Source organism: Psammomys obesus, unplaced genomic scaffold (genome assembly GCF_907164565.1).
Source record: "Psammomys obesus unplaced genomic scaffold, mPsaObe1.curated_primary_1811, whole genome shotgun sequence".
NCBI classification, from domain to species: domain Eukaryota; kingdom Metazoa; phylum Chordata; class Mammalia; order Rodentia; family Muridae; genus Psammomys; species Psammomys obesus.
Window position 1 is genome coordinate 44,999,414 of NW_026593286.1, and position 10,933 is coordinate 45,010,346.

The 10,933-nt window shown below is 38.4% G+C and overlaps 1 pseudogene; it reads right to left on the reverse strand.

Annotated features, from left to right (window-relative positions):
- Nucleotides 1-1,171: 1,171 nt before the first annotated feature.
- LOC129683560 (60S ribosomal protein L24-like) lies at nt 1,172-3,401 on the reverse strand (annotated as a pseudogene).
- Nucleotides 3,402-10,933: the final 7,532 nt, after the last annotated feature.

Genomic DNA, 10,933 nt, shown 5'->3' on the forward strand with positions numbered 1-10,933 from the left:
ACACCCAAGAGGAGCAGACAGCTGGAAATAATCAAACTCAGGGCTGAAATCAGTCAGTTAGAATCATACCTCTTTAACATAGTTCTTGAAGTCCTAGCCAGAGCAATAAGACAACTAAAGGAGATCAAGGGGATACAAATCGGAAAGGAAGAGGTCAAAGTGTCACTATTTGCAGATGATATGATAGTACACATGAGCGACCCCAAAAATTCAACCAGAGAACTCCTCTAGCTGATAAACACCTTCAGCAAAGTGGCAGGATACAAAATCAACTCAAAAAAATCAGAAGCCCTCCTCTATACCAAAGACAAAAGGGCCGAGAAAGAAATTAGGGAAACCACACTCTTCACAATAGCCACTAATAACATAAAGTACCTTGGGGTGACACTAAGCAAGCAAGTGAAAGACCTGTTTGAGAAAAACTTCAAGTCTCTGAATAAAGAAATTGAAGATCTCAGAAGATGGAAAGATCTCCCGTGTTCATGGATTGGTAGGATTATCATTGTGAAAATGGCCATCCTGCCAAAAGCAATCTACAGATTCAATGCAATTCCCATCAAAATACCAACTCAATTCTTTACAGACCTTGAAAAAAAGATTCTCAGCTTCATATGGAGAAACAAAAAACCCAGAATCTCCAAAACAACAGATCATGCACAACAACAGATTATCTGGAGGTATTTCCATCCCCGATCTCAAGCTGTACTACAGAGCAATAGAACAGAAGGCTCTCTGTATACACCACCTCTCCTTCATGTTCCATTAGTTGTGTGGGTATTGTCAATAAAATGTATTATCTGCACTTACAGTCTCTCAGTTACATTTTAATATAAAATACAAACAACAGTAGTAACATTGTTTTCTTCTACCTCTGATAATTGTTAATACAGTCCTCACAGTTGATTTTTAAATTTATGTGTGTGTATGTTTGTGTATTACTGTGCATTTATATACATAGGCTGGGATATGCTTTTTTCATTATGATTATTTGTATACCCACAAATCCACTGAAAATAATTTTACTAGAATTTTAAATTTTCAACTTAATTTTTATAATTTGAGAAGAATCTATTATTTTTGTTCATACTGTCAGTCATGGTCAACTTAATCATTATAAAGATATTTTAATAAAGTACATATTTTCATATTAAAAAAAATCTGTTCTACCAAGTTAGCGATTTCCACCCACTAGGGGAGCAGAGACCTTCACAGACTTTACAATCTTTTGTTTAGGTGCTGCCTTCGTGGGGGCCTTGGCAGCAGCCATAGATGCTGTCTTCTTGGATGCCTGCTTAGCCTTTTTTTTTTTTTCTTTTTCTTTTTCTTTTTTCTTTTGGCAGCCCTGATAGGCTGCTCTCACTAAGCTTTCCTAACTTCTGGTTTCTGATTCCTCTTGGCTATCATATCAGGAAGAGATGCACCAGTGATGGCCTGCTGGAATTTGACTGCATGGCAGGTTCTTTTCTTTTGAATCTCTTCTGACTGTCCCTTCTTCTGTAGAGGACAGTCCAGTTTATCTGCCAAGGATCCCTTTTGGAAAGGAACGTGGACTCACATTTTACATTAAGAAACTGGAAACCAAAGTGGATGTACAAGTTTACATTCCCACCCGCAATGGAGGCGGGTTTCCCTTTCTCCACATCCTCTCCAGCATGTATTATCACTTGAGTTTTTGATCTTAGCCATTCTCATGGGTGTAAGGTGAAATCTCAGGGTCGTTTTGATTTGCATTTCCCTGATGGCTAATGAGGTTGAACATTTCTTTAAGTGTTTCTCCACCATTCTATATTCCTCTATTGAGAATTCTCTGTTTAGCTCTGTACCAATTTTTAAATTGGATTACTTGTTTTATTGCTTTTTTAACTTCTTTAGTTCTTTATATATTCTGGATATTAGCCTTCTGTCAAATATATGGTTGGTGACGATCTTTTCCCAGTCTGTAGGCTGTCATTTTGTTCAGATGACAGTGTCCTTTGCTTTACAGAAAATTTTCAGCTTCATGAGGTCCCATTTATTGATTATTGATCTTAGAGCCCTTGATATTGGTGTTCTGTTCAGGAAGTTGTCTCCTCTGTTACGGAGGTCAAGGGTCTTCCTCATTTTTTTCTTCTAACTGATTTAGTGTATCTGGTTTTATGTTGAGGCCTTTGATACACTTGGACTTTAATTTTGTGCAGGGTGATAAATATAGATCTGTTTGCATTTTTCTGAATGTGGATATCCAGTTAGACTAGCATCATTTGTTGAAGATGCTGGACCTCAAGATCCAGCTATGCTACTCCTAGGCATATATACAAAATATGCTCAAGTATACAACAAGGACATTTGTTCAACCATGTTTGTAACAGCTTAATTAGTAATAGCCAGAATCTGGAAACAACCCAGATGTCCCTTAACTGAGGAATGGATACAGAAATTGTGGTACATTTACACAATTGAATACTACTCAGCAACTAGAAACAAGGAAATAATGAAATTTGCACGCAAATCATAGGAACTAGAAAATATTTCCTGAGTGAAGTATCCCAGAAGCAGAAAGATACATATGGTATATACTCACTTATAAGTTTGGATATTAGACATACAATATAGGATAAACGTACTAAAATCTGTACACCGAAAGAAGCTAGGCAAGAAGGAGGATGCTGGGTAAGATGATCAATCTCATTCAGAAAGGCAAACAGGAAGGACATCGGAAAAGGGAGAAAATAGGCAACTGGACAGGAGCTTTGCCACAGAAGGGCTCTGAGAGACTCTACCTAGCATGGTATCAAAGTAGATGAAACTTATAGCCAAACATTGGGCACAGTGTAAGGAATCTTATGAATGAAGGGGGAGATAGAAAAACCTGGAGAGGACAGAAGTTCCATAAGGAAAGCAACAAAACCAAAAAAATATTTGGGCCTAGGGGCTTTTTCTGAGACTGATACTCCAACCAAGGACCATGCATGGATATAACCTAGAACCCCTGCACAGATGTGGCCCATGGCAGTTCAGTGTCCAAGTGGGTTCCCTAGTATTGAGAACAGACACTGTCTCTGACATGTACTCAGCTCTTTGATCACCTCCCCCTGATGGGAGAGAGCCTTACCGGGCCACAGAGGAAGACAATGCGGCCAGTCTTAATGAGACCTGACATGCTAGGGTAAGCAGAAAGGGGAGGAGAACCTCTCCTATCAGTGGACTGAGGATGGGCATGGGAGGAGATGACAGAGGGAGGGTAGGATTGGGAGGGGATGAGGGAGGGAGCTGGGATGCAAAGTGTACAAACTGTAATTAATAAAAAAAATAAAATAATTAAAAAAGAAACTGGAAACCTTCCTGTGGGTCCTGGTATAGGGCTGCCTGTGTCCCAGGTAGATCTTGTAGCCACTAAAACTGCACAACTCGACCTTCATGGTAACAGCTGCCAGCCGGCCTTTGAAGTAATTTCTTTACCATTATGAATTTTTCAGTGGATGCTTTGGCTTCATTTACCTAGTGAAATAAATCTTAACATATTTTGAACACAGTCTGCACACAATGGCTATGTGCCCTAGAGTGAAGACACCATGTCTAATGCAGTTTTTCTCCCATATCCTGGAACATGGCTAGACACAGAATAGAATTGCATTCTTAATAATGCTTAAACAAGCCTACTTGGTCATAGTGGATAATATCTTTGATGTGTTCTTGGATCCGGTTTGCAAGTATTTTGTTAAGTATTTTTGCATCAATGTTCATAAGGGAGATTGGCCTGAAATTCTCTTTCTTTGTTGAGTCTTTGTGAGGTTTAGGTACCAAGGTGATTGTGGCTTCATAGAATGAGTTTGGTAATGTTCCTTCTGTTTCTATTTTGTGGAATAGTTTGAAGAGAATTGGAGTTAGCTCTTCTTTGAAGGTCTGGTAGAATTCTGTGCTGAAGCCATCTGGTCCTGGGCTTTTTTTGGATGGGAGACTTTTGATGACTGCTTCTATTTCTTTGGGGGATATAGGACTATTTAGTTGATTTACCTGGTCCTGATTCAGCTTTGGTGAGTCAAATCGATCAAGAAAATTGTCCATTTCATTTAGATTTTCAAATTTTGTGGCATATAGACTTTTGAAGTAAGTCCTAATGATTGTTTGGATTTCCTCAGTGTCTGTAGTTATGTCCCCTCTTTCATTTCTGATTTTGTTGACTTGGGTGGTGTCTCTCTGCCTTTTAGTTAGCTTGGCTAAGGGTTTGTCGATCTTGTTGATTTTCTCAACCATGTTTGTAGCAGCTTTATTTGTAATAGCCAGAAGCTGGAAACAACCCAGATGCCCCTCAACTGAAGAATGGATGCAGAAACTGTGGTACATCTATACAATGGAGTATTACTCAGCAATGAAAAATAAGGAAATCATGAAATTTGCAGGTAAATGGTGGGACCTGGAAAGGATCATCCTGAGTGAGTTGACCCAGAAGCAAAAAGACACTCACGGTATATACTCACTCATATAAACATACAACATAGAATAAACCCACTAAAATCTGTACATCTAAACTAACTAAGCAAAAGAGAGGACCCTAACTAAAATGTTCAATCCCCATCCTGAAAGGCAAAGAGGATGGACATCAGAAGAAAACGAAAATAGGAAACAACCTCGGAACCCGCTACAGAGGGCCTCTGAAAGCCAGAAGAAAACAGGAAACAACCTTGAAACCTGCCACAGAGGGCCTCTGAAAGCTTCTGCAGTATAGACTGTCAAAGCAGATGCTGAGCCTGATGGCCAACTGATGGGCAGAGTGAATGGAATTTTATGTAAGAAGTGGGAAATAGTAAGGGCTGGAGGGAACGGGAACTCCACAAGCAGAGCAACAGAACAAGATAATTTGAACACAGGGAACTTCCCAGAGACTCATATTCCAACCAAGGACTATTTGTGGAGATGACCTGGAACCCCTGCACAGGTGTAGCCCATGGCAGTTTAGTGTCCAAGTGGGTTACATAGTAATGGGAAAAGGGACTGCCTCTGACATAATCTGATTGGCCTGCTCGTTGATCACTTCCCCCTGAGGGGGGAGCAGCCTTACCAGTCCACAGTAGAGGACAATGCAGCCACTTTTGATGAGAACTGATAGACTAAGATCAGAAAGAAGAGGAGAACCTCCCCTATCAGTGGACTTGGGGAGTGGCATGCATGCAGAAAGGGGAGGGAGGGTGGGATCGACAGGGGAGGAGGGAGGGGCTTACGGGGGGATACAAAATGAATAAAGTGTAATTAATAAAAAAAATGCTTAAACAATTGAATAGTAAGACACCTAGAATTTAAAGACATTAATAAAACTTCAACACCAGTTTTATTAGGTTGACACAGTATACTGACAAGAGAGTTAATGTGTAATACAGAACATTTTATTGCATTCTATCTTTTTAATGAAATCTGACTCCTAGAACTTTGTTTTTGTACTAGATACTGTTCCTCCTGGATGAAGTGTAATTTTCATTTTGCCTTAATAACAATAAACCATACTTTCTAGATAAAGGCAGCAGATAAAGGTATAAAATTATTTAGAGATGAAGTATTTTTGCAAAATTCCTATGTCATTGTAATTTCTCTTGATTTTTACATGTGTCTGTGCACATTTAGGTTAATGACAGTATACAGAGTCATCTGAGAGGTATCTTTTGACGTATATAATCAAAATTTAGTTAAACATTAACCTTAATAATTGAGAAAAGGTTTTCCAGGTGGGGGTTCTCTAACATTTATTGTGTTTCATTACATTGACAGTCCCTGGACCTTCTTTGATTCTAAACATCCCCTTGTACTTCCTTCAGCAGAACTTCTCAATAGTAGACCCTTCTACAATAGTAGATTCAGTTTTAATGCAGCACGCCCCTCATGATCTTTTTCTTCTCCACGGCTTTTTCTTAATTGATGTCAATGACACTTTCTCAGGGTTTACAAAGGCTTGAAGTATACAGAGGAACAACAACACTAATCATAGTATCCTGGGCTAATATTTTTCTTTGAAGCATCTATAACTTAGGATAATTATTTATATTAGTGCCAGGAAGTTTGATAGCATGTTTTTTTTTTCCTCTTTATAAAACAAGCATTTTCTCTATAATACCATAAAGCCAAGGTCTCAAACAAGAGACAGCCTGAGTCCTTGCTCGTTATGTCCTTCAAACAGAAAAATGCATTTCAGAATGCAGGCTGCCCATCTCATTCCTATTATTATTATTATTAATCTCATATTATTCTGAGCTTCCAAATGGGATCAATTCATGAGATAGAAGCAGACAGAGCTGTAGGTATCTCTCTGGCGCACTTTAGGAGATAAGAGGAAGAGTACCAGTTCTATAAACTGAAACTTAGAGGCTCCGTGCAAACTTGTCTTTCCTTCATGACCTTAGGTGCATGTCCAGGCTCTGGATTCTGTCAGTTCTCTCACTGCTAAAATAAATGGATTACAGTAAGTAATCCAAAAGTCTTTTTCTAGCTGTAGTTTTTTTTTTTTTAATGTTTTATTTAGTTTAGAAAAAGAAGTCTGTCTGGTAGCTTATATTTGACCCAGTGCCTTAAAACATTTTGTCTGCTAGCCAATTCTCTATAAAGTTAAATGTTCATTCTCACATATACCATGGTTGATTAGAAATGACTGTCAGGAAATGCAGATAATCTTATGTTCAACATCTCAGAATGGAATATTAGTTTGATATAAATAGCAAGTTGTTATCTGAGAAGATTACAATGGATTTACTATCAAGCAAATTAAATCACTAGGGGCAGATGTGTTTTTAGAACTGTCTGAGATAATCAATCTGTGAGTAGAAAAGTTTTGGAATCTGTCAAGCTGTCTTGTATAATTCAAAGATACGTCACCCTAGAACTTTCTTTATTGTGGTCAAGAGAGAGTATTAACAGGACAGGATTGATCAGGAAAGGCCAAGTACACTATAATATGAACTGTACACTGGAGGCTTTCTGGAGAATGTGAAACATTTAAAAGAACGAACAAAAGCAGGCAGAAGAGTTACACAGGAAGAAACATCTTGAGAAACAAAAACATGGAAAGGAGATAAAGGAAAAGGAAATTGTTTAAAAAATACTGGCTGGTAAATAACAAGTTTGAATTTTACAGAAAAAATAAAATAAAATAAAGGGTGCTAACACCCAAATCCCTCAGATAATTGTATGATCCTGTCAGTGTGGATAGAGGATGGTAATGCAGAAGTGAGTGGTCATGAAACCAAGGTACTGCACACAAGTAAGAGAACTTAGGACTATGAATTTCAGCAACCACTGGAGGCAAAGCATGTTTAATTTTTCAAAATAATTTTCCAGTGGGATTTGAATAATCATTACCAGTGACAGTATCTTAGTCTTTATATTAAAAACACAGCAAAATTTTGCCAATTAAAACCCTGTTTTCCTAAAGTAAAACCATTGGATACTCTCCTTGGCCCTTCTTACGTCATTGTGTTTGGTAGCCTAAAGTTATCAAATATACCCTATGAGGATACTTTTAGTCTAAAAATGGCATTCATTCCTTGTTATTGTTTATTTCCTTAATATCATTTGTACTTACTGGCTTAAACCATTATAAACTTGTTATCTTACATTCTAGAAGTCTGAAGACCCCACATAAAGATACCAGTAGGACCAAACTTATTTTGGGGGTCCTGGGAGAGAATCCACTTGTTAGTTTTGAAACTATTGGACCTCCTTCATTGCCTGAACTGTGACCCCCTTCCACCTTCAGATAGAAATCTTTGACTCAGATCTCTTCCTTTGGTACTATTTTTGGGTCCACTTAATTCAGGATAGTCTTATTATCTCAAAATCTATTACTTAATTACACATACTGTATAAGTAATACATGTTCCAGGAGTTAGGACCTGAATATCTTAGAGGCATCTGGTATATTTAACTAATGGGTCCTTTGATTTCTATTTGCAACCACACAGCCATGCCATTGTAGAGGAAAGACAGCCACCAGAGAGAATATATAAAGCACTGGAGAGATGATCAAAGTAAATCTGTTCTTTTTTCACTTTATTGAAAATAGTTTTTTTTTCTCATATATCATATCTGAGTTACCTTTTCCTCTCCCTCAGCTCCTACCAGTTTCTCCCCATCCACTCCCATCCAGATCCATTCCCATTCTGTCTATCCTTAGAAAACAAACAGTCATCTAAGGGATCATAATAAAATAAAACAAAAACTAACACCTCAAAGTTGGACAAGACAAAAAGGAAAGAGCCCAAGAGGAGGCTCAAGAGGCAGAGGCACACTGGTGTGCACTCACAGAAATCCCATAAGAACACTACACTGGACACCATAATAATACATGCATAGAGGACTGGAAGCAGACCTGTGTGGGCCCTGTACAGGCTGTCTCAGTTTCTGTGAGTTCCTATGAGCATTGATCATGTTAACTTAGAGGGCCGTGGCTTCTTGGTATCCTCAATGCCCTCTGGTTCAAAATTCCAGGAAGGGGTGGATTTGATAAAGATATCCTGTTTAGGGCTGAGTGTTTCTAGGTCTCTCACTGTATAATTTATGAATGTTTCCTTCTGCTGCAGGAAGAAGCTTCTCTGATGATGACTAAGCAAGGATCTGATCTATGAGTATAGTAGAATGTCATTAGAAGTCATTTTATGGCTTTATGTCTTTTGGTGTTATTGTTGTTTGTTTTTAGAGCAATCCTATTTTTACTTTATCCTAGATCCTGTGCCATCCAGTGTTTAGTCTTGGTCATCCAGCAGTATCATGTATGGGTTTACTCTTGTAGAGAATGCTTTCAGTCAAATCAGATGTTCATCGGTCATGCCACAAGCTTTGTGCCACCATTACCCTAGTATATCTTGCAGGCAGATTCATTTTGGAGCAAAGAGTTTATGTCTGGCTTGGTGTATACATTTCTCTTATCATGTAGAAAGTACATACATACACCAAAGACATAAGAACACAGGTGATTCGACTCTACCTAGGCACCAGATAAACTTCTCTGTGTTCCATGAGTTGTGTGTATGTTGTCTTCAGCACTGTGCTTTGCTGTGAAGAACAACCTATAGTCTTGGCAATAGCCTGGGCTCTTAGAGGATTCTCATAGAACCCCTTTGGCCAACAGCTCAATTAGCTGTAACCAAATCCAGGTACTGAAAGCTTCATTTGATGACATGAAATATCCAGTTGGGGCTTTATCGTCTTTATTATTTGGCAATTTCACCTTCATATGTATCTTCATATATATATATATATATATATATATATATATATATATATATATATATTCCTATACATATCTTCCAATATATATCTTCATATATATTTATATAAAATATATATCTTCCTATTGTATCTATATCTATATTTAGGAAGTATCTACTGTATTAAGTTTCCATTATATCCCTCAAAAAATGGACCTTATTTTGCACTCTCTCCACATTTTCCCTCCCTATTACACTCTCCTGTCTCCCTCCTGACTTGATCCTTCTTTTCCAGCCCCCTACTCATCTGTAACTACAAATTCTATTTCCCTTTTCTACTGAATCTCCCCAAACCCCTGTATTTTCAAAAAACAGACAGAACTGAATTTGATGTTTACACTATAGTTTGCTACCTTCTATGGTCGAAATTTTCCAAAAGCCAAATTAGGTATTTCAAATGGGAACACATTTAATGCAAAGAATTATTGATTCATCCAAGCACTGAAGGAACTGATGAGAATGAAGAGAGAACAGGTGGTAAGTGATTTTCAGAAGTCTCTAAGGTAACAGCATGAAGGATACAACTGAGGACTGTCATTTACATCACTGGCCTGGGAAATCTTCAGCAGGAAGCCCTGAAGCTTTGGAACTTTGTCAAAAGACACAACTAGGTAGAGCTAAACATGATGGTTTGCTCAATTCATTTTTTTTTTAATATTAGTTACAGTTTATTAACTTTGTATCCAAGCTGTAGCCTGCTCCCTCTTTCCCTCCCAATCCCACACTCCCTCATCTCCTCCTTGCCCCTTTCCAAGTCCATTGATAGGGGAGGTCCTCCTCTCTTCTATCTGACCCCAGCTTACCAGGTTTCTTCAGGACTGGCTGCAAAGTCCTCCTCTGTGGCCTAACAAGGCTGCTCCTCCCTTGGGAAGGGGGAGGACAAAGAGCCAGCCATTGAGTTCATGTCAGAAATAGTTACTGTTCCCCTTACTATGGTACTCACTTGGATCTGAGCTACCATGGGCTACATCTGAGCAGGGGTTCTAGGTTATATCCATACATGGTCCTTGGGTGGAGATATAGTCTCATAAAAGACCCCTGTGCCCTGATATATTTGGTCTTTGTGGAGCTCCTGTCCTCTCCAGGTCATACTAACTCCCCCTTCTTTCATATGATTCCCTGTACTCTGCTGAAGGTTTGGTTATGAGTCTTAGCATCTGCTTTGATGCACTGCTAGGTAGAGTCTCTCAGAGGCCCTCTGTGGTAGGCTCCTGTCCTGTTACTTGTCTTCTCCTACTTCTAATGTCCATCCCATTTGTCTTTCTAAGTGAGGATTGATCATCTTACCCCAGGTCCTCTTTCTTGTTTATCTTCTTTAGGTGTATAGATTTTAGTATGTTTATCCTATCTTATAGGTCTAGTGCCCACTTATAAGTGAGTATGTTTGCTCCATTCTTTTCTCCAGCCTTCTACACTGAAGATAAATACTTCTAGGATGGAATGGAAGCAAAGGCCTTCTGTCAAGAATGTCTGGGGAAACTAATTTTTCTTGTTTTGAACTTGTGAAGGTTTGGATGATCCTCAGTATCATTAGATAGTACATAGAAAAGTAATACAATTTGCTTTAAAGTGAATTTGAGATATGTGTAGTACTAAAAGTACTACAATAATATTGTTGAAATATGAATGATATTCTTTCTGCTCCAGTATATGGCCCCATTGTCTAGTTTAGTTGAGTATAAGCTACAGTACAAGTGTGTGAGTAT